The sequence below is a fragment of the Salvelinus namaycush genome, chromosome 19 (genome assembly GCF_016432855.1).
Source record: "Salvelinus namaycush isolate Seneca chromosome 19, SaNama_1.0, whole genome shotgun sequence".
In the NCBI taxonomy this organism is placed as follows: Eukaryota; Metazoa; Chordata; class Actinopteri; order Salmoniformes; family Salmonidae; genus Salvelinus; species Salvelinus namaycush.
In genome coordinates, this window is record NC_052325.1 from 45,798,817 (window position 1) to 45,821,162 (window position 22,346).

The window sequence follows — 22,346 nt, forward strand, 5'->3', positions numbered from 1 at the left end:
AAAGAAAAAAGCAGACATTGAATATCCGTTGGTGGAGGTATGAATTATACTTTGGATGGTGCATCAATACACCAGTCACTACAAAGATCCAGGTGTCCTTCCTAACTCAGTTGCCAAAGAGAAGGAAAACCACTGAAGGATTTCATCATGAGGCCAATCGTGACTTTAAAACAGTTAGAGTTTAATGTTTGTGAGGGTAGAACGTTGAGGATGGATCACAACATTGTAGCTACCCCACAAATCTAACCAAAGTGAAAAGGAAGCCTGTACAGTATATAAATATTTTAAAAAATCCATCCTGTTTGCAGCAAGGCACTAAAGTAATGCTGCAAAAACAATTGGCAAAGCAATTTACTTATTGTCCTGAATACAAAGTGATATGTTTGGGGCAAATCCAAAACAACGTATTACTGCCTACAATTCTCCATATTTTCAAGTATCGTGGTGGCTGCATCATGTTATGGGTATGCTTGTAATCGTTATGGACTGGGAAGTTTTCCAGGATAAAGAACCATTCATTCTCGCTGTCAATAATTCTACTGTTGTAACTAGGGTTGGGCAATATCTAGATAGGACGATATGAATATCGTCCTTCTCTCACACTGGGTTTTACGTTATTACCGGCTTAGTACACAAGGGTTCGCCCAAAAAACACAAAGCCCATTGGGCATCTATTACCAGAATGCTACTAAAATTAGCGCAAGTAATAGTGAATTTCAAATGGAGGCTGCTTGCTGAATATGTTAACGAACGCAATTTGAAAATAAACAAATTGCAAAGACAGGCAGCCCCGCTCCTAAAGTAATACATATATACAGTTGAAGTCAGAATTTTATATACACTTAGGTTGGAGTAATTAAAACGCGTTTTTCAACCACTCCACAAATTTCTTGTTAACAAACTATAGTTTTGGCAAGTCGTTTAGGACATCTACTTTGTGCATAACACAAGTAATTTTTCCAACAATTGTTTGCAGACAGATTATTTCACTTATAATTCACTGTATCACAATTCCAGTGGGTCAGAAGTTTACATACACTAAGTTGACTGTGCCTTTCAACAGCTTGGAAAATACCAGAAAATTATGTCATGGCTTTAGAAGCTTCTGATCGGCTAATTGACATCATTTGAGTCAATTGGAGGTGTACCTGTGGATGTATTTCAAGGCCTACCTTCAAACTCAGTGCCTATTTGCTTGACATCATGGGGAAATCAGCCAAGACCTCAGAAAATAAATTGTAGACCTCCGGAAGTCTGGTTCATCCTTGGGAGCAATTTCCAAATGCCTGAAGATACCACGTTCATCTGTGCAAACAATAGTACGCAAGTATAAACACCATGGGACCACGCAGCCGTCATACCGCTCAGGAAGGAGACGTGTTCTGTCTCCTAGAGATGAACGTACTTTGGTGCGAAAAGTGCAAATCATTCCCAGAACAACAGCGAAGGACCCTGTGAAGATGCTGGAGGAAACAAGTACAAAATTATCTATATCCACAGTAAAAAGAGTCCTATATCGACAACCTATATCGAGTCCTATATCGACAAGGCCGCTCAGCAATGGGGGAGGCTTGCAAGCCGAAGAACACCATCCCAACCGTGAAGCACGGGGGTGGCAGTATCACGTTGTGGGGGTGCTTTTCTGCAGGAGGGACTGGTGCACTTCACAAAATAGATGACATCATGAGGATGGAAAATTATGTGGATATATTGAAGCAAAATCTCAAGACATCAGTCAGAAAGTTAAAGCTTGGTCACAAATGGGTCTTCCAAATGGACAATGACCCCAAGCATACTTCCAAAGTTGTGGCAAAATAGCTTAAGGACAACAAAGTCAAGGTATTGGAGTGGCCATCACAAAGCCCTGACCTCAATCCTATAGAATATTTGTGGGCAGAACTGTAAAAGCGTGTGCGCGCAAGGAGGCCTACAAACCTGACTCGGTTGCACTAGCTCTGTCAGGAGGACTGGGCCAAAATTCACCCAACTTATTGAAGGCTACCTGAAACATTTGACCAAAGTTAAACAATTTAAAGGCAATTCTACCAAATACTAATTGAGTATGTAAACTTCTGACCCATTGGGAATGTGATATAAGAAATAAAAGCTGAAATAAATCATTCTCTCTACTTTTATTCTGGCATTTCACATTCTTAAAATAAAGTGGTGATCCTAACTGACCTAAAACAGGGAATTTTTACTAGGATTAAATGTCAGGAATTGTGAAACTGAGTTTAAATGTATTTGGCTAAGGTGTATGTGATCTTCCGACTTCAACTGTATGTAGTAGAAAGCGATGGGTTAGAAGAAGTCTACATAACCAACCCATAAAGTAAAATTTAACATCCATATATATGGCCAGCTATGTAAACTTTAACATTGATTTATCCTGCAAAAGATGTTCAATTGGTAACATACATTTTTGTCAACTTCTAATGCCTCTTAAGGGGAAAGTAATCTAAAAATAATGTATTGTAATCAGATTATGTTACTGAGTTTGGGTAATCCAAAAGTTACGTTACAGATTACAATTTTGGACAGGTAACAGATTACATTAAGGAAGTAACCTACCCAACCCTTGTACATTCCACGAAAGTAGGGTGATGTCGCCACACTGTGGCAAAGTGGTCGAGTTACCAGAAGCCTTATGAAATTATTATTTGGTCCTCAAATACATTACATTTGTAGCAGTAGGGCTGGCGCAACACGTAAAGAGAAAAGGACAAATGAAAAACACACAAACGTTCAATCCCTAACAGTTTTGGTGTGAGTTCTGCCACAAACTGTGTTGGTCTGCCCTTCTCAATTTTTTTATTCCAAGCCTGCGATTTTGATTTTCGAACGCCTGGAACGTCCCCAGGTCAATTACCTTGTTTAATAGCTTTGTTTGCTGTTAGTAGCTCTTCATACTGCCCCTCGAGGGTGGTGATGCGTGTCTCGTGGTAACCTGCCTTTCCTTCCAGATCAATAATGCGAGTTGTATGGTCAGCCAGGGGGGTTTGCACTGATTGTAAGGGTAAGTCCAGATGATTAAATCGAGCGTTCATGTCCTCTTCCATTTTCTTGATAGCTGCTAATTTGATAGTTTTTGAAGACTCCAGGGGTTCAGGCACTTTGGGACTTTGCCATCTTTCTTACCTGGTTGTTTTTGGATTAATTAGTCTCCCCTTTGCCGCGTTTCTCGTAGTTGGAGAAGCGTCTACTCCATGTGGTGCTCACTAGCGCCCCCCCGTTTTGGACACATATGTAACCCCTTATTTTTGTTTCCACAAAACTACCTCCGTACTTCCATTCATTTGTATGGGTTACCGTCAGACGAGTCCAGTGAGTCTCATCTTTCCGTAGAGTGTAGGCCAAACCGTTCGGACGCAGCAGACGTTTTCGTTAGAAAGGTTTTTGTAATGTCTCATGGTCTGACAAACACCACTGTAGCTCGGCCACCTTCCACCGCAGATGCGGGAGGCCGATATAGGCAGATGTGGTGGATTGACACGCAGCCCTGGTAAAAAAACATATCTCAAGCTTAAACTGATGGATTTTGATAGGGATTTTTAAAATTATGTTACTTAGATTTACGCACTGGTGAATCAATAGACTTAAGGATTAAAGGTTGTTTCCAATCCCTTCTCTCTTCCCTTGGCGCTACAGCCTACTGCTGCAGACTAGACTAAACCTAGGGAACAAGTGCCTCCACTTCACTGTCTGGGGATTGGGTTCACTGCAAATAATTTATTAAATTAAATGGTGGCACAGGGTTACTTTACCTATGAATAACAAATGGACTGTTAAATTGTTAAACAGACATCCTGTATCATGTTTTCTATTATTGGCCTAGAGGTGCTAGACAAATCATGGCTTACCAAGGCCGTATAGGCTAGCAGTGATTCCACCCCCCTCCCTCAGAGCTATTTTGGGCTCAGAATTGCCTTGGCTTTTCAGCAAGACAAGGCTGTCAGCTAAGTTCATGTCACAAAAGCAATCTCTGCATCTTTTTGACTGGCTGATTTTGAAGCTCTTTGGTTTGAAGGTCTTTGAACATGTTTTAATAGAGGAAGGGTTGTGAAACTAGACACCAGACAACATAGAGGATATTCCGTAGTCTCTCTAGACAGACTGGTTTGCCTCCCACAATGTACCAATGTTCCAGCGTACATGTCTGTACTTAGACCAACGTTATTTTGGCAGAGAGCAAAGGGCAGAGCTAGGACTTGTGCCGGAAATCCGTCCAGAGCCCATCTGTTCATGTTATTTGTAAACGTTCCTGGTAGCTAGCTAAATGGAACTCATGGAGGATATTTTCAGTCAGTGTGTTTTGCAAGTGAGTAGTTTGCATGCACCATTACATTAGCGTTACAAGCTTACAACCACTGACTGGCTGTGGTAAAAATTTGCAGAGCCATCTGTGTGGGCATTGTCTGCCTGTTTCCAATTTTTAAACCCTGCCTACTCAAACTTGTGATTTGTTGGAAGAGTTGTCTGTCTGAAGAGCACCCTGACCAAATTGGCCAAGACACAATCCAACATGATTCCCAGACCTAGTGCTGTTGTCCTTGCTGCGGGACGATTTTTAGTCTTGAGTGGATGGTAACTGTAAGGGTGGGTTCAGTCTCTGGTCTGTTGCATGTAGAATAACCTAGCCTGTTCATGGCATCGATGTCGCTGGGATACAGAGGTCCAGTATCTTTGGGCTAATTTTGCGAGCACGGTGTAGCCTACTCCTCATTGTTGTGTCCTAATATGAAATTACACCTGGCTACCTGTAGCCTTTATTTATTCTGCTTCTCAGACATAATGCAATGTGGCCCCTTGAAAGTTCCTCGGCTATGTTTGTCCGTCTGTTAGTTGTTGGTAGGCTACACTAATAGATTTTTAAATGCCAATACAAAATCTTCTCTGGAGATATGAACGGGCATTTTACTTGTCTGCAAAGGAATGTGGCTTCTGTTCAACTTAATAAAAAAACATGTTTTCCCATCCTCAAGAGGTTAAATAAAAAATGACTATAATAAGTGCCTTTTAATTGCCAAATAAAGTAACAGGTTTGACCGTAAGAGGGTTGATGATTTAATCGTCAATCAGCCATAATTCCCCCAGGGGGAATGGAAGCTTCTTGTATGCAACATGGAGGAGCAATTGAATGCAAGCTTCACATTTAATTTAATTTTTGTTAACACTTTACTTGGCACCTAGTGTCAAAACACATTATGATGTGGTCATAACCATGTCATAACAGCTGACATATACATATCATGACCATATTATGACAAGATATTTAGATCTGTTGTGACATATATTGCCTTATTTTATGGCTGGTTATGACACCTACATAAGTGTCAAAACCCACAAAATCTACCACAGAAGGCAAAACATTCCATTACACCATAGCCTGCTTGTCAACAGTATTTTTATGTTATATACATTGCCATATAAAGAACATTATTGAATTTTCATAGTAATTGCGCAGACATTGATGTCAGACATGTACCTACCCCAATTCTCTGTTGCTGATGAATGCAGCGGCAGATTTCAGGAGCAGGACAACACACCCTCTTTTTGACTGATGACTAGGGCTGTTATGGCGACCGTATTACCGCCACACGGGTCATTAAGGCAGTCAAATTCCACATAACTGCTTAGTCACGGTAATTAGGCTTCTCCAAGCTCTGATGCTGCTGATGGTCATTAGTAGCCTACCAAACTTGCCAACTGCCTGGTACTCAGCACTATTATCCCTCAAATCTAATCAAACACTTCATGTGAGTTCACATGTAAAAAACGCACCTTTATAATTAAAGCATTACATGCCTAATCAAAAGTGACCGCCAATGTGATAATGGTGTTTCCCCGCTAATGGAACATTCACGCTTATAACCTAATGCCGTGGGCGCATTGCTGCGCTTTATACTGTGAAGAAATATCCTAATAGTTTATCAACATTGCGTTTAAAAAAAAATTTGGGATGCTAGTGGTTGTATTAATTTGGGATCAATTGCATCCCACAACTGTCCCAGACTATGTTTGGAATATTTTTTTCTCGCATAGAATAGGTCAACTTTTTGTACTATAGATTGATATACACTAGTGCTTTTGCTGTTTGTTAAGTCTACTCGTCTTGTTGGCTGACGAAAAGTAAATGTGGACAGTTCTTCCAATGTCTTCAATATGCACCTTGCAATTGGATAACGACGTGCTCAGTTGCATCCCCGATGTGTCTGTCTTCACTTGTAGCCTGTGAGAAACAACCGATCACGTGATGAGAGAGGATGTGAGTGAGCGGTGCTTTGGAGCATGCAGCACTCAGGGTGCCCAAGGGCACTGGCCGTAAAAGGCATGTATTTTTGTATTTTTTTTGTAGGCATTACGGGGATGCCACCGGGAAATTGTGAATGAGAGACGTGTTTACAGCCTGCGCAAAAACAAAGCAGAATTCATGCCTTTCATGTGACTTTTTTTCAAATCATCATTATAGTCGCGTCATGCAGCCTTACAATGTATTAAAAATCAAAACATCTAGCTCAACGTTTGTAGAACAACTAAAGTTACATGAATAACTCTAAATGAAGCATATAGGAGTAGCTATTTCTTTGTTAACAGCTCAACACAGAATAGCCTCGTGTGCACACTCCCTCAAATATCCTTTCTATTTTATTCAGCTTTATTAAATTGTATTCTTCATACTATTAAATAATGCCACGGTTTTCTAAGCAAATCTTGTCTACTAAATGAACTAGTGTAGCCCACAGCCATATGGCATAGCCAGATCACGGCCTAACACCAGGACAACTCAGAGTATGATGTTCTGTTCTTCAGAAATGGACTACATTTTCTTCATATCATGTTTCTTTAGACCTGTCTAAAATAAATAATGGATTTATTGGGGATGTGTAGGCTATATTACATGGATTTATTAGACTTTTTAAAATGTAGATGTTCCAAAGGTCTGATTCAGTGGCTTGTAGGCTATGTGTGGAAGCCAGGAGATGCTAAATGTGTTTGTTAATTAACGGTCAATTTCTGTGAAACCGGCAGTTATTTGCTTGACAATCACCGGCTGACGAAGTTTTGGGACCGCCACAGCCCTATTGATGACTGACATAAGGGCATGTACCTGATAGGCACATCTGGCTTATATGATTCTGATGGTTGTAATGCTTCTTGACAGTGTCTTAAAGTGTATTTTCTTAGTCGAAATAAAGTGACACAGTATAGTCATAATGCTTCACGACAGTGTCCGTGTTTAAACACGACTTTAAATAATTTGGGCAGGATTTTGGCAATGAGAAGCCCTTTATCTACTTCCCCCAGAGTCAAATGAACTAGCTTTAGCGCAATTGCTAACTAGCTTTAGCGCAATGACTCGTTAGCGAAAAGTCTATGGTATCTTCTAGCATGCTAGTGTAAAGGATGTCACGCTGGCGCGAACTCGGGACCTCTGCCTTACAAACAAGCGTCTTAGCCGGTTGCGCCACCTCAAAAGTTAGTTAATGAGGCAACGCAAGCAGGACACTTAAGGTTGAGGAGGAGTAAGTTTCACACATCCCCATGTGCTACATAGGAGTTACCATAGACTTCCAGTCATTGCACTAATGCTAGTTAGCATTGATTCATGAAACTACCTCAAACTTCCTTCATACTGGATGCAGAGAAATTCAAATGTTATCCATGAGTTCATCTGACTCTTGGGAAGTAGATAAATGGCCTCTTTGCCAAAATCCCAAAGTATCCCTTTAGCTTATAAGCAGTGGCGTAGTACGCACCCCCGCAAAGAGGTATTGAAAGTCATACCGTCGGTATGTCCAACAGACCAACTGCCCCTCTTATCGGAGTTGAGCGATAGGGTGTGTGCAGCACTGCAGATACAGGGAGGTTTTGTTTGGTTTAGCGTTCATTCATTGCCACCTTAAACAAGTAGGCTAATTTGTTTGACCTTGGGTTGTGTTTCTGAAAAGCAGAAGCTTTTTTAAGAGCTGGCCATTCAGTCGCCATTACTCCTGTGCTGTTGTCTGGCAGATTTAAGGCGGCATGCTGTTATTGATCGGGAGTTATTTTGTTCACACCACTCCATTTCTTCTACGCAGGCTGCCAGATGGAATGCATTCACATTTCCCTAGAATTTCCAAAAGGATAGACAGCATTGACTTGTATGCCTCTGCATTGTGTAGTTTGGTTTAGTCTCTCTCTCCCTCTGTCCCACCACACACCCTTCCCACTCTCTCTACCCACTCCAATCCACATCTGGACTGGCTGCATCACCGCTTGGTATGGCAACCGCTTGGCATCTGACCAACAGAGGGCAGTGCGCACTGGGCAGAGCTCCCTGCTATCCAGGACCTCTCTACCAGGTGGTGTCAGAGATGGGCACTAAAGTTGTCAGACTCCAGGCACCCAAGTCATAGACTGTTCTCTCTGCTACTACACTGCAAGAGGTACCAATGCACCAAGTCTGGAACCAACAGGACTCCGAACAGTTTTGACCCCCAAGCCATAAGAGTGCTACATAGTTAGTCCGGGTAGCTATTTGATTATCTGCATTGACCCTTATTTTCAAACTTTTATGACTCATCACATATGCTGCTGCTACTGTTTGTTTATTATCTTTCCTGTTGCCTAGTAACTTTATTCTTAGTTATACGTACGTACAGTATCTACCTCCATTACCTCGTACCCCTGCACATCGACTCGGTACAGGTACCCAGTGTATATAACCAAGTTATTGTTACTCATTGTGTATTTATTATTACGTGTTATTACTTTATATTATTTTATTTTTCTCTGCATTGTTTGGAAGGGCCCAAGTAAGCGTTTCACTGTTCGTCTACACCTGTTGTTTACCAAGCATGTGATAAAACATATATTTTGTTTGATTTCCCTGAGCCCTTGCACTGCATTTTCCAACGTTTTTTGGCATGACGCCTCTGCTTATTTTGCCTCCAGCTTTGTGTAACACAATAGAGGAAGAAGACCGTTGACTTCAGTCTCTCATTTGTTCCAAAGTCTGTTGTATTTTTCCACGTCTCGAGCCTGGTGTATATAGCCTTGTATAGTTGTCCTGTTCAGGTTGCATCTATGTGAAAGCTGTTTCCTGGCTCACGGCCTGATTCTGGTTTGTCCCAGAATGATGCATCTTGTTATTGTTCATCTTTTTATATTCTGTTTTGTACAGCCTCCTGCTTTTTCGGTGTGCAGATACAGTATGGTTCACTTGAGAAACACTAGGCCTACATGTACAGGATCCTTTCAATTGCCTGGTGTTTTTAACCATACTTTGTCTGAAGTCTTCAAACTCTTGGAACGACACGACAAGAAAATGAATGACGGGGTCTGTTTGGCAAGTATGTGTAAGCACAAGTCTTCCAGAGAAGGTTTGGAAATGTTAAAGGCAAGCCCTTTTCCTTGATAAAGCATGAGGCTGTACAAACGGAGTATAAAAAGGTGAACAATAAGATTTGTATACAGTACATACTTAGAAATCATTCAGCTGGTTTATAATGTCATTATTTCTGCCATTTAGCCTACATCAGCACTAGGCAACACCATTTAATTTATGTCATGTAGATTAATGAATCGTTTTTTAATAGTAGCCAGGACAAACTCATTTTCCCGATTTCCACATTTTGTTGAGTTACAGCCTGAATTTAATATTGATTCAGTTGAGATGGTGTCATTGGCCTACACACAATACCCCATAATGTCAGTGAAACTAGTTAATAAAAAAGGTATAAGTGAAATGTCTTCAGTCGATAAGTATTCAACTCCTTAGGTATAGCAAGCCTAAGTAAGTTCAGGAGTAAACATTTGCTTAACAAGTCACATAATACAGTAAGTTGCATGGATTCACTGTTTTCAGTAATAGTTTAACATGTTTCTTGAAGGACTACTGTTGTTTCTTAAGTTTTGAGCATTGAGGTAGATTGTGGTATACGATGGTACATTGCGTCATCGCAAGGAGACGTTAAAACGCTGATTATGCTTTTGGGTTTGGTGTAAAGCATTGGTACAAAGTCGCTAATGTCTCTGTCCTCACTGAATATGTATGTACTGTTTTCTATACTATTCTACTGTATCTTAGTCCGTTCTGCTCTGACATCGCTCGTCCATATGTATGTACTGTTTTCTATTCTATTCTACTGTATCTTAGTCCGTTCCGCTCTGACATCGCTCGTCCGTATGTATTTAGTCTTAATTCATTCCTAATTAGATTTGTGTGTATTGGAAATATGTTGTGTAATTTGTTAGATATTACTTGTTAGACATTACTGCACTGTCGGAGCTAGAAGCACAAGCATTTCGCTACACCCGCAATAACATCTGCTAATCATGTGTATGTGACCAATACAATTTGATTTGATCAATGACGTGAATGGATGATAGTTTCTGAAACGCGGAGTCCTTTGCTGATGTGCAAAAGAAAGTGAATGAAAGAGATTCCAGCAAGGATACGGAGGTAAAACAGGTGCCCATATTTTGATGACCTGAGCTATTTCATGTATTTATTTTATTTCATTACATTTACTAGCTATTTCATTTATTTGTTTAGGCTGGGCCTATTTAGTTGGCTATTTTGCAGCATAAAGCGGAGTAATAAATGATCACCGACACATTCTTAAAGATCATCTTCAGTAAATACTTTGAACAAGTTCATCTGCTCATGGTGTGTGTTCTCTTGTGAAGAATGTCAACTAAATGAATAATATACATCCTATTCATAATGAATAGTCAGAGCTTGTCATTTTTCCAACACACCTATTAGTCTATAGCTTTCGTATTTCATCAACAATGTCGATGTATCTAATTTAATTTACTGCGGGCCTAAGACCTATGGTTTTAACCTTCTGAATGAATTATTATATTGAAGGCACCTTTTACAATAACATCCATTCATTTAGCCTAATTGTTTTTGTCTCCAGACAGCAGGCTATTATTTCTGTCTCCTGTATGAAATAATTTGTCTGCATGTCTTGTCAACATTTGGATAAAAATAAACCATGCCATGAATTAAAAACGCTAACATTTTATTTTCGCAATGCAATGTGGCACATTGACAACTCAAATTGCTTTGAAAGAGCCTTCTAATATTTAGCTAATAAAATACAGTGTCAAGAAAAAGTATGTGAACCCTTTTGGAATTATCTGGATTTCTGCATAAATTGGTAATTAAATTAGATCTGATCTTCATCTAAGTCACTACAACAGAAACAGTCTGCTTAAACTAATAACACAAATGATTGTATTTTTCAGGTCTATATTGAATACATTCACATTGTAGGTTGGAAAAAGTATGTGATCCCCTAGGCTAATGACTTCTCCAAAAGCTAACTGGAGTCGGGAGTCAGCTAACCTGGAGTCTAATCAATGAGACGAGATTGGAGATGTTGGTGAGAGCTGGCCTTTAAAAAAAACATGTGAACCATGCCTCGAACAAAAGAGATCTCGGAAGACCCAAGATTAAGAATTGTCGACTTGCGTAAAGCTGGAAAGGGTTACAAAAGTATCTCTAAAAGCCTTGATGTTCATCAGTCCACGGTAAGACAACTTGTCTATAAATTGAGAAAGTTCAACACCGTACTCTCCCTAGGAGTGGCGGTCCTGCCAAGATGACTGCAAGAGCACAAAGCAGAATGCTCAATGAGGTTAAGAAGAATCCTAGAGTGTCAGCTAAAGACTTACAGAAATCTCTGGAACATGCTAACATCTGTTGACGAGTCTACGATACCTAAAACACTAAACAAGAATGGTGTTAATGGTAGGACACCACAGAAGAAGCCACTGCTTTCCAAAGAAAACATTGCTACATGTCTGAAGTTTATTAAAAATAAAAAACAAATACCTTATTTACATAAGTATTTAGACCCTTTGCTATGAGACTCGAAATTGAGCTCAGGTGCATCCTGTTTCCATTGATCATCCTTGATGTTTCTACAACTTGATTGGAGTCCACCTGTGGTAAATTCAATTGATTGGACATGATTTGGAAAGGCACACACCTGTCTATATAAGGTCCCACAGTTGACAGTGCATGTCAGAGCAAAAACCAAGCCATGAGGTCAAAGGAACTGTCCGTAGAGCTCCTAGACAGGATTGTGTCGAGGCATAGATCTGGGGAAGGGTACCAAAACAATTCTGCAGCATTGGAGATCCCCAAGAACACAGTGGCCTCCATCATTCTTAAATGGAAGCGGTTTGGAACCACCAAGACTCTTCTTAGTGCTGGCCGCCCGGCCAAACTGAGCAATCGGGGGAAAAGGGCCTTGGTCAGGGAGGTGACCAAGAACCCGATGGTCACTCTGACAGTGCTCCAGAGATCCTCTGTGGAGATGGGAGAACCTTCCAGAAGGACAACCATGTCTGCAGCACTCCAACAATCAGACCTAGATGGTATTGTGGCCAGACGGAAGCCACTCCTCAATAAAGGCACATGACAGCCCGATTTGGATTTTGCCAAAAGGCACCTGAAAGACTCTCAGAACATGAGAAACAATATTCTATGGTCTGATTAAACCAAAATTGAACTATTTAACTTGAATGCCAAGTGTCACGTCTGGAGGAAACCAGGCACCATACCCACGGTGAAGCATGGCGGTGGCAGCATCATGCTGTGGGGATGTTTTTCAGCAGCAGGGACTGGGAGACTAGTCAGGATTGAGGAAAATATTAACAGAGCAAAGTACAGAGAGATCCTTGACCTCAGACTGGGGCGAAGGTTCACCTTAAAACAGGACAACGACCCTAAAGACATAGCCAAGACAACGCAGGAGTAGCTTTGGGACAAGTCTCTGAATGTCCTTGAGTGGCCCAACCAGAGCCCGGAACCCGATTGAATATCTCTGGAGAGACCTGAAAATATCTGTGCAACGACACTCCCCATCCAACCTGACAGAGCTTGAGAGGATCTGCAGAGAAAATGGGAGAAACTCACCAAATATACGTATGCCAAGCTTGTAGCGTCATACCTACAGTAAGAAGACTCGAGGCTGTAATCGCTGCCAAAGGTGCTTCAACAAAGGACTAAGTAAAGGGTCTGAAAACTTATGTAAATGTAATATTTCCATTTAAAAATACATTTAAATTCACACATTTCAAAAAACCTGTTTTTGCTTTGTCATTATGGGGTATTGTGTGTAGATTGATGAGGGAGAAAATATATTTCATAATTTTAGAATAAGGCTGTAACAAAATTTGGAAAAAGTCAAGGGGTCTGAATACTTTCCGAATGCACTGTAGGTGAGATGGGTGGAGGGGGAGTTTTTGTTTCGGATGGTTGAGGGGCTGCTCTCGGGAGAACTGTGGGGGGATCTTGAATGGTTGGTGATTGGTTGGGAGCTTGGGCCGGTGGCCAAGAGGTTGCTGGTTCGGTCCCCAATTTGACTTGGTGAGAGATCTGTCGATGTGCCTTGGGCGGGGTGCTTGACCATGGTTGCACCTGTGGGTCGCTCTGGATGGATGTCTGCTAGATGATTGAATGTAATGTAAATGTTGAGGCTTTACTGCAAGTATGTTGTATGTTTTAAAATTCAATAAAAATACAAAATTTACTTTTAAATGTACCCCACACATACAATTATCTTGGAAAATCCCTTTGAGCATGGTGAAGTTATTAATTACACTTTGTATGATGTATCAATACACCCAGTCACTACAAAGATACAGGCGTCCTTCCTAACTCAGTTGCCAAAGAGGAAGTAAAACAGTTTAATGGCTGTGATAGGAGAAAACACCATCCTTGGATCAACAACATTATAGTTACTCCACAATACTAACCTAAATGACAGAGTGAAAAGAAGGAAGCCTGTACAGAATACAAATATTGCATCCTTTTAGTAATAAGGCAATAAAGTAAAATTGCAAAACATTTGGCAAAGAAATTTACTTTATGTCCTGAATACAAAGACTTATGTTTGGGGCAATCCAACACAGCACATCACTGCGTACCACTCTTCAAGACCACATTGAATGTTCCTGAGTGGCCTAGTTATAGTTTTGATTTAAATCGGCTTCAAAATATATGGCAAGACTTGAAAAAGTCTGTTTAGCAAAGATCAACAACCAACTTGACAGAGCCTGAATATTTTTTTTTATAAATATTGTACAGTCCAGGGGTGCAACGCTCTTAGAGACTTACCCAGAAAGACTCACAGCTGTAATCGCTGCCAAACGTGATCCTAACATGTAGTGTGAATACTTATGAGATATTTCGGTATTTAATGTTCTATACGTTTGCAAAAAAATACAATAAAAAACTGTTTACACTTGGTCATTATGGGGTATTGTGTGTAGATGGGTGAGAAAAAATATCAATTTAATTAATTTGGAATTCAGGCTGTAACACAACTGTGTTACAGTTGCAGTAAGTAAAGGGGTATGAATATCTATAAATGTATTAGTGTATCTTTCCATCTGTCTAGTAGGAGTATTTCTCATCCATTTTCACCTAATGCTGCTCACACATTGCTGTTTGAAACTTTACTTTCATATCAATTACATTTACATTTAAGTCATTTAGCAGACGCTCTTATCCAGAGCGACTTACAAATTGGAAAGTTCATACATATTCATCCTGGTCCCCCCGTGGGAATTGAACCCTGGTCCCCCCGTGGGAATTGAACCCACAACCCTGGCGTTGCAAGCGCCATGCTCTACCAACTGAGCCACACGGGACCATATCAATGATAGTGGTCAGTAGTTTGGTTCAGTGGTTGTGGTCAGTAGTTGTGTGGTTGAGGTCAGTAGGTTCAATTGCGGAGAGTAGTTGTGGTCAGTAGATGTGTGATTGTGGTCATTGCTTGTGGTCAGTAGGTTAGGTCAGTTGTGGTCAGTAGTTGTGGTGTTGTGTTGTCAGTAGTTGTGGTCGGGCATTATTGGTCTGTAGTTTTGTGGTTGTGGTCAGTAGTGTGTGTTTGTGGTCAGTACTTGTGGTTGTGGTCTGTTGTTGTGGTTAGTAGTTACAGTTGAAGTCAGACATTTACATACACCTTAGCCAAATGCATTTAAACTCAGTTTTTCACAATTCCTGACATTTAATCCTAGTAAAACTTCCCTGTCTTAGGTCAGTTAGGATCACCACTTTATTTTAAGAATGTGAAATGTCAGAATAATAGTAGAAAGAATGATTTATTTCAGCTTTTATTTCTTTCATCACATTCCTAGTGGGTCAGAAGTTTACATGCACTCAATTAGTATTTGGTAGCATTGCCTTTAAATTGTTTAACTTGGGTCAAACGTTTCGGGTAGCCTTCCACAAGCTTCCCACAATAAGTTGGGTGAATTTTGGCCCATTCCTCCTGACAGAGCTGGTGTAACTGAGTCAGGTTTGTTGGCCTCCTTGCTTGCACACCCTTTTTCAGTTCTGCCCACAAATGTTCTATAGGATTGAGGTCAGGGCCTTATTTTTTAATTTTTTTTAAATTTTACCCCCCTTTTCTCCCCAATTTTCGTGGTATCCAATCGCTAGTAATTACTATCTTGTCTCATCGCTACAACTCCCGTACGGGCTCGGGAGAGACGAAGGTCGAAAGCCGAAGTACAACCCAACCAACCCGGAAGCCAGCCGCACCAATGTGTCGGAGGAAACACTGTGCACCTGGCCCCCTTGGCTAGCACGCACTGCGCCCGGCCCGCCACAGGAGTCGCTGGAGCGCGATGAGACAAGGATATCCCTACCGGCCAAACCCTCCCTAACCCGGACGACGCTAGGCCAATTGTGCGTCTCCCCACGGACCTCCCGGTCGCGGCCGGCTGCGACAGAGCCTGGGCGCGAACCCAGAGACTCTGGTGGTGCAGCTAGCGCTGCGATGCAGTGCCCTAGACCACTGCGCCACCCGGGAGGCCCTGGGCTTTATGATGGCCACTCCAATACCTTGACTTTATTGTCCTTAAGCCATTTTGCCACAACTTGGAAGTATGCTTGGGGTCATTGTCCATTTGGAAGACCCATTTGCTACCAAGCTTAAACTTCCTGACTGATGTCTTGAGATGTTGCTTCAATATATCCACATCATTTTCCTGCCTCATGATGCCATCTATTTTGTGATGTGCTCCAGTCCCTCCTGCAGCAAAGTAACCCCACAACATGATGCTGCCACCCCCGTGCTTCAAGGATGGTGTTCTTCGGCTTGCAAGCATCCCCCTTTTTCCTCCAAACATAACGATGGTCATTATGGCCAAACAGTTCTATTTTTGTTTCATCAGACCAGTGGACATTTCTCCAAAAAGTACGATCTTTGTCCCCATGTGCAGTTGCAAACCGTGGTCTGGCTTTTTTTGTGGCGGTTTTGGAGCAGTGGCTTCTTCTTTGCTGAGCGGCCTTTCAGGTTATGTCGATTATAGGACTCGTTTTACGGTGGAAATAGATGCTTTTGTACCTGTTTCCTCCAGCATCTCACAAGGTCATTTGCTGTTGTTCTGGGATTGATTTGCACTTTTCGCAGCAAAGTACGTTCATCTCTAGGAGACAGAATGCGTCTCCTTCCTGAGCGGTATGATGGATGTGTGGTCCCATGGTGTTTATACTTGCTTACTATTGTTTGTACCTATGAATGTGGTACCTTTTAGGCGTTTGGAAATTGCTCCCAAGGATGAACCAGACTTGTGGAGGTATTGGCAGATTTCTTTTGATTTCCCCATGATTTAAGCAAAGAGGCACTGAGTTTGAAGGTAGGCCTTGAAATACATCCACAGGTACACCTCCAATTGACTCAAATGATGTCAATTAGCCTATCGGAAGCTTCTAAAGCCATGACATAATTTTCTGGAGTTTTCCAAGCTGTTTAAAGGCACAGTCAACTTAGTGTATGGAAACTGAATTATGAATTATAAGTGAAATAATCTGTCTGTAAACAATTTTTGGAAAAACTTGTCATGCTCAAGTAGATGTCCTAACCAATTTGCTAGAACTATATATTTTTTTCTTTTCTTTTCTTTTTTTTCTTTTCTTTTTTTCTTTGTTTAACCAGGTAGGCCAGTTGAGAAGAAGTTCTCATTTACAACTGCGACCTGGCCAAGATAAAGCAAAGCAGTGCGACACAAACAACAACACAGAGTTACACATGGAATAAACAAACATACAATCAATAATACAATGGAGAAAGTCTATATATAGTGTGTGCAAATGACTTAGGATAAGGTGGGTGAGGCAATAAATAGGCCATAGTGGCAAAATTATTACAATACGGCAAATTAAACAATGGGTTGATAGATGTGCAGGAGATGATTGTGCAAGTATCAGTACTGGGGTGCAAAGGAGCAAAATAATAAAATAAATAACAATATGGTGATGAGGTAGTTGGATGGGCTATTTACAGATTGGCTATGTACAGGTGCAATGATCTGTGAGCTGCTCTGACAGCTGGTGCTTAAAGCTAGTGAGGGAGATATGAGTCTCCAGCTTCAGTGATTTTTGCAGTTTGTTCCAGTCATTGTCAGCAGAGAACTGGAAGGAAAGGTGGCCGAAGGAGGAATTGGCTTTGGGGGTGACCAGTGAAATATACCTTCTGGAGCGCGTGCTGCAGGTGGGTGCTGCTATGGTGACCAAGGCCGCAGGGCCAGATGGATTACCAGGTCGTGTACTCCGAGCATGCACGGACCAACTTGCAAGTATCTTCACTGACATTGCCAGCCTCTCCCTGACTGAGTCTGTAATACCTACTGTTTCAAGCAGACCACCATGCTCCCTGTTTCCAAGAACACGAACGCAACCTGCCTAAATGACTACAGACCCGAAGCACTCACAGCCATGAAGTGCTTTGAAAGGCTGGTAAGGGCTCACAACACCATTATACCAGAAACCCTAGACCCACTCCAATTTGCATACCGCCCAAACAGATCCACAGATGATGCAATCTCTATTGCACTCCACACTGCCCTTTCCCACCTGTACAAAAGGAACACCTATGTGAGAATGCTATTCATTGACTACAGCTCAGCATTCAACACCATAGTACCCTCAAAGCTCATCACTAAGCTAAGGATCCTGGGACTAAACACCTCCATCTGCAACTGGATCCTGGACTTCCTGACGGGCCGCCCCCAGGTGGTGAGGGTATGTAGCAACACATCTGCCACGCTGATCCTCAACACTGGAGCCCCAGGGGTGCGTGCTCAGTCCCCTTCTGTACTCCCTGTTCACCCACGACTGCATAGCCAGGCACGACTCCAACACTATCATTAAGTTTGCAGACGACACAACAGTGGTAAGCCTGATCACCGAACACGACGAGACAGCCTATAGGGAGGAGGTCAGAGACCTGGCCGGATGGTGCCAGAATAACAACCTATCCCTCAACGTAACCAAGACTAAGGAGATGATTGTGGACTACAGGAAAAGGAGGACCAAGCACGCCCCCATTCTCATCGACGGGGCTGTGGTGGAGCAGGTTGAGAGCTTCAAGTTCCTTGGTGTCCACATCACCAACAAACTAGAATGGTCCAAACACACCAAGACAGTCGTGAAGAGGGCATGACAAAGCCTATTCCCCCTTAGGATCCATGACAAATCTTTTTAGTTTCCTGAGATCCGCAAAAGGTTCTACAGCTGCAACATCGAGAGCATCCTGACTGGTTGCATCACTGCCTGGTAAGGCAATTGCTCGGCCTCCGACCGCAAGGCAGTTCAGAGGGTAGTGTGTACGGCCCAGTACATCACTGGGGCTAAGTTGCCTGCCATCCAGGAAGTCTACACCAGGTGGTGTCAGAGGAAGGACCTTAAAATTGTCAAAAACCCCAGCCTCCAAGTCATAGACTGTTCTCTCTACTACCGCATGGCAAGTGGTACCGGAGTGCCAAGTCTAGGACTCAACAGTTTTTACCTCCAAGCCATAAGACTCCTGAACATGTAATCAAATGGCTACCCGGACTATTTGCATTGTGTGCCCCCCAACCCCTCTTTTACGCTGCTGCAACACTCTGTTTATCATATATGCATAGTCACTTTAACTATACATTCATGTACATACTACCTCAAATTGTCCGACCAACCAGTGCTCCCGCACATTGGCTAACCGGGCTATCTGCATTGTGTCCCGCCATCCACCACCCGCCAACCCCTCTTTTACGCTACTGCTACTCTCTGTTCATCATATATGCATAGTCACTTTAACCGTATCTACATGTACATACTACCTCAATCAGCCCGACTAACCGGTGTCTGTATGTAGCCTCGCTACTGTTATTTTTCACTGTCTTTTTACTGTTGTTTTTATATATTTACTTACCTGTTGTTCACCTAATACCTTTTTTGCACTATTGGTTAGAGCCTGTAAGTAAACATTTCTCTGTAAGGTCTACACCTCTTGTATTCGGCTCACGTGACAAACTTTGATTTGATTAAATGACTTAGCACTTACGTCGGTAGACATGAAGTGCTATGAAAAGCTGGTCATGGCTCACAACAACCCCATCATCCCGGAAACCCTAGACCCACTCCAATTCGCATACCGCCCCAACAGATCCACAGATGACGCAATCTCAATCACACTCCACACTGCCCCTTCCCAGCTGGACAAAAGGAACACCTATGTGAGAAAACTGCTCATTGACTACAGCTCAGTGTTCAACACCATAGTGTGCACAAAGCTCATCACTAAGCTAAGGACCATGGGACTAAACACCTCCCTCTTCAACTGGTTCCTGGACTTCCTGACGGGCCGGCCCAAGGTGATAAGGGTAGGCAACAACACATATGCCACGCTGATCCTGAACACGGAGGCACCTCGGGTGCGTCCTCAATCCCCTTCTGTACTCCCTGTTCACCCACGACTGCGTGGCCAAGCACAACTCCCAACACCATTATTGAGTTTACTGACCAAACAACAGTGGTAGGCCTGATCACCGACAATGACGAGACAGCCTATAGGGAGGAGGTCAGAGACGTGGCCGTGTGGTGCCAGGACAACAACGTTTGCAAGATCGTGGACTACAGGAAAAGGAGGGCCGAACAGGCCCCCATTTTACATCGACGTGGCTGTAGTGGAGCGGGTCGAGAGTTTCAAGTTCCTTGGTGTCAACATCACCAACAAACTATCATGGTCCGAACACACCAAGACAGTTGTGAAGACGGCAGACAACACCTTTTAACCATCAGGAGACTGAATAGATTTGGTATGGGTCCCCATGTCCTCAAAAAGTTATACAGCTCCACCATCGAGCGCATCCTGACCGGTTGCATCAATGCCTGGTATGGCAACTGCTACGGAGGGTAGTGCGTACGGCCCAATACATCACTGGGGCCAAGCTTCCTGCCATCCAAGACATATATACTAGGCGGTGTCAGAGGAAGGCCCAAAAAATTATCAAAGAATCACCCAAGTCATGGACTGTTCTCTCAGCTACTGCAAGCAGTACCGGAGCACCAAGTCTAGGTCCAAAAGGCTACTTAAACGACTAGCACACAGCTCAGACACCCATGCATACCCCACAAGACATGCCACCAGAGGTGTCTTCACAGTCCCCAAGTCAAGAACAGACTATGGGAGGCACACAGTACTACATAGCACCATGACTACATGGAACTCTATTCCACATACAAATACACCTTATGGAACATAGGGGACTATGAAGCAACACAAACATAGGCGAAGACACATGCATACACACACAGAACATACACACGTACACATGGATTTTGTGTTGTAGATATGTGGTAGTGGAGTAGGGGCCTGAGGGCACAGACTTAGTGTGTTATGAATGTGTAGTCTTAAGGATCCAAACCTTTTTTTACATTTTCGCTTAAAATGACATACCCAGGCCTCCCGGGTGGCGCAGTGGTCTAGGGCACTGCATCGCAGTGCTAGCTGCGCCACCAGAGTCTCTGGGTTCGCGCCCAGGCTCTGTCGCAGCCGGCCGCGACCGGGAGGTCCGTGGGGCGACGCACAATTGGGCTAGCGTCGTCCGGGTTAGGGAGGGTTTGGCCGGTAGGGATATCCTTGTCTCATCGCGCTCCAGCGACTCCTGTGGCGGGCCGGGCGCAGTGCGCGCTAACCGAGGGGGGCGGGTGCACGGTGTTTCCTCCGACACATTGGTGCGGCTGGCTTCCGGGTTGGAGGCGCGCTGTGTTAAGAAGCAGTGCGGCTTGGTTGGGTTGTGCTTCGGAGGACGCGTGGCTTTCGACCTTCGTCTCTCCCGAGCCCGTACGGGAGTTGTAGCGATGAGACAAGATAGTAATTACTAGCGATTGGATACCACGAAAATTAGGGAGAAAAGGGGATAAAAAAAAAAAAAATAATAATAATAATAAAAAAAATAAAAAAATGACATACCCAAATCTATGTAGCGCATGACCTGAATCAAGGATATTCATATTCTTGATACCATTTGAAAGGAAACACTTTGAAGTTTGTGGAAATGTGAAATTAATGTAGGAGAATATAGCACATTAGATCTGGTAAAAGATAACACAAAGAAAATAACATGCGTTTTTTGTATTTTTTTTGTACCATCATCTTTGAAATGCAAGAGAAAGGCTATAATGTATTATTCCAGCCCAGGCGCAATTTAGATTATGGCCAATAGATGGCAGAAGTTTATGTGCAAAGTTTTAGACTGATCCAATGAACCATTGTATATCTGTTCAAAATGTTGTTTCAAGACTGTCCAAATGTGCCTAATTGTGCACTCTCCTCAAACAATAGCATGGTATGCTTTCACTGTAATAGCGACTGTAACTTGTGTAGTTAGATTAACAAGAATTTAAGCATTCTGCCCAGATCAGATATGTCTATTTCCTGGGAATTTTTCTTGTTACTTACAACCTCATGCTAGTCACATTAGCGCAACCGTACCGCGGGAGGGGGGGGAACCGATCCCAGTAAAATAAAAAATACAATTTAATTTTGACAGACCCCAGGAAGAGTAGCTGCTGGGGATCCATAATAAATACAAATACAAATACAAATGAAATGGCCACCCGGACTATTTACATTGACCCCCCCACACTCGTTGTTTTTACATTGCTGCTACTTGCTGTTTATTATCTATGCATAGTCACTTTACCCCTACATACATGTACAAATTACCTTGACTAACCTGTACCCCCGCACATTGACTCGGTACCGTTACCCACTGTATATAGCCTCGTTATTGTTATTTCATTGTGTTACTTTTTATGATTTTTTAAACTTTAGTTTATTTAGTAAATATTTTCCTTCATTTCTTGAACTGCATTGCTGGTTTATTGCATGTAAGTAAGCATTTCACTGTTGTATTCCGCGCATGTGACAAATTAAATTTGATTTAGGGAAATTAGCGCATTTTAAAATTATTATATTTCAACATGTCAATTTTGAATTATAGTGTATGTTTCCCACTCACAAACTATTGCATTAATTACATCTATATCTCACTCATTTCACCATTTA

At 42.3% G+C, this 22,346-nt stretch overlaps 1 protein-coding gene across 1 annotated transcript in view; it reads left to right on the forward strand.

Annotated features, from left to right (window-relative positions):
• tbc1d4 (TBC1 domain family, member 4) overlaps positions 1–22,346 on the forward strand; it is a 132,645-nt gene that overhangs the window by 20,876 nt on the left and 89,423 nt on the right. The window lies entirely within an intron of this gene.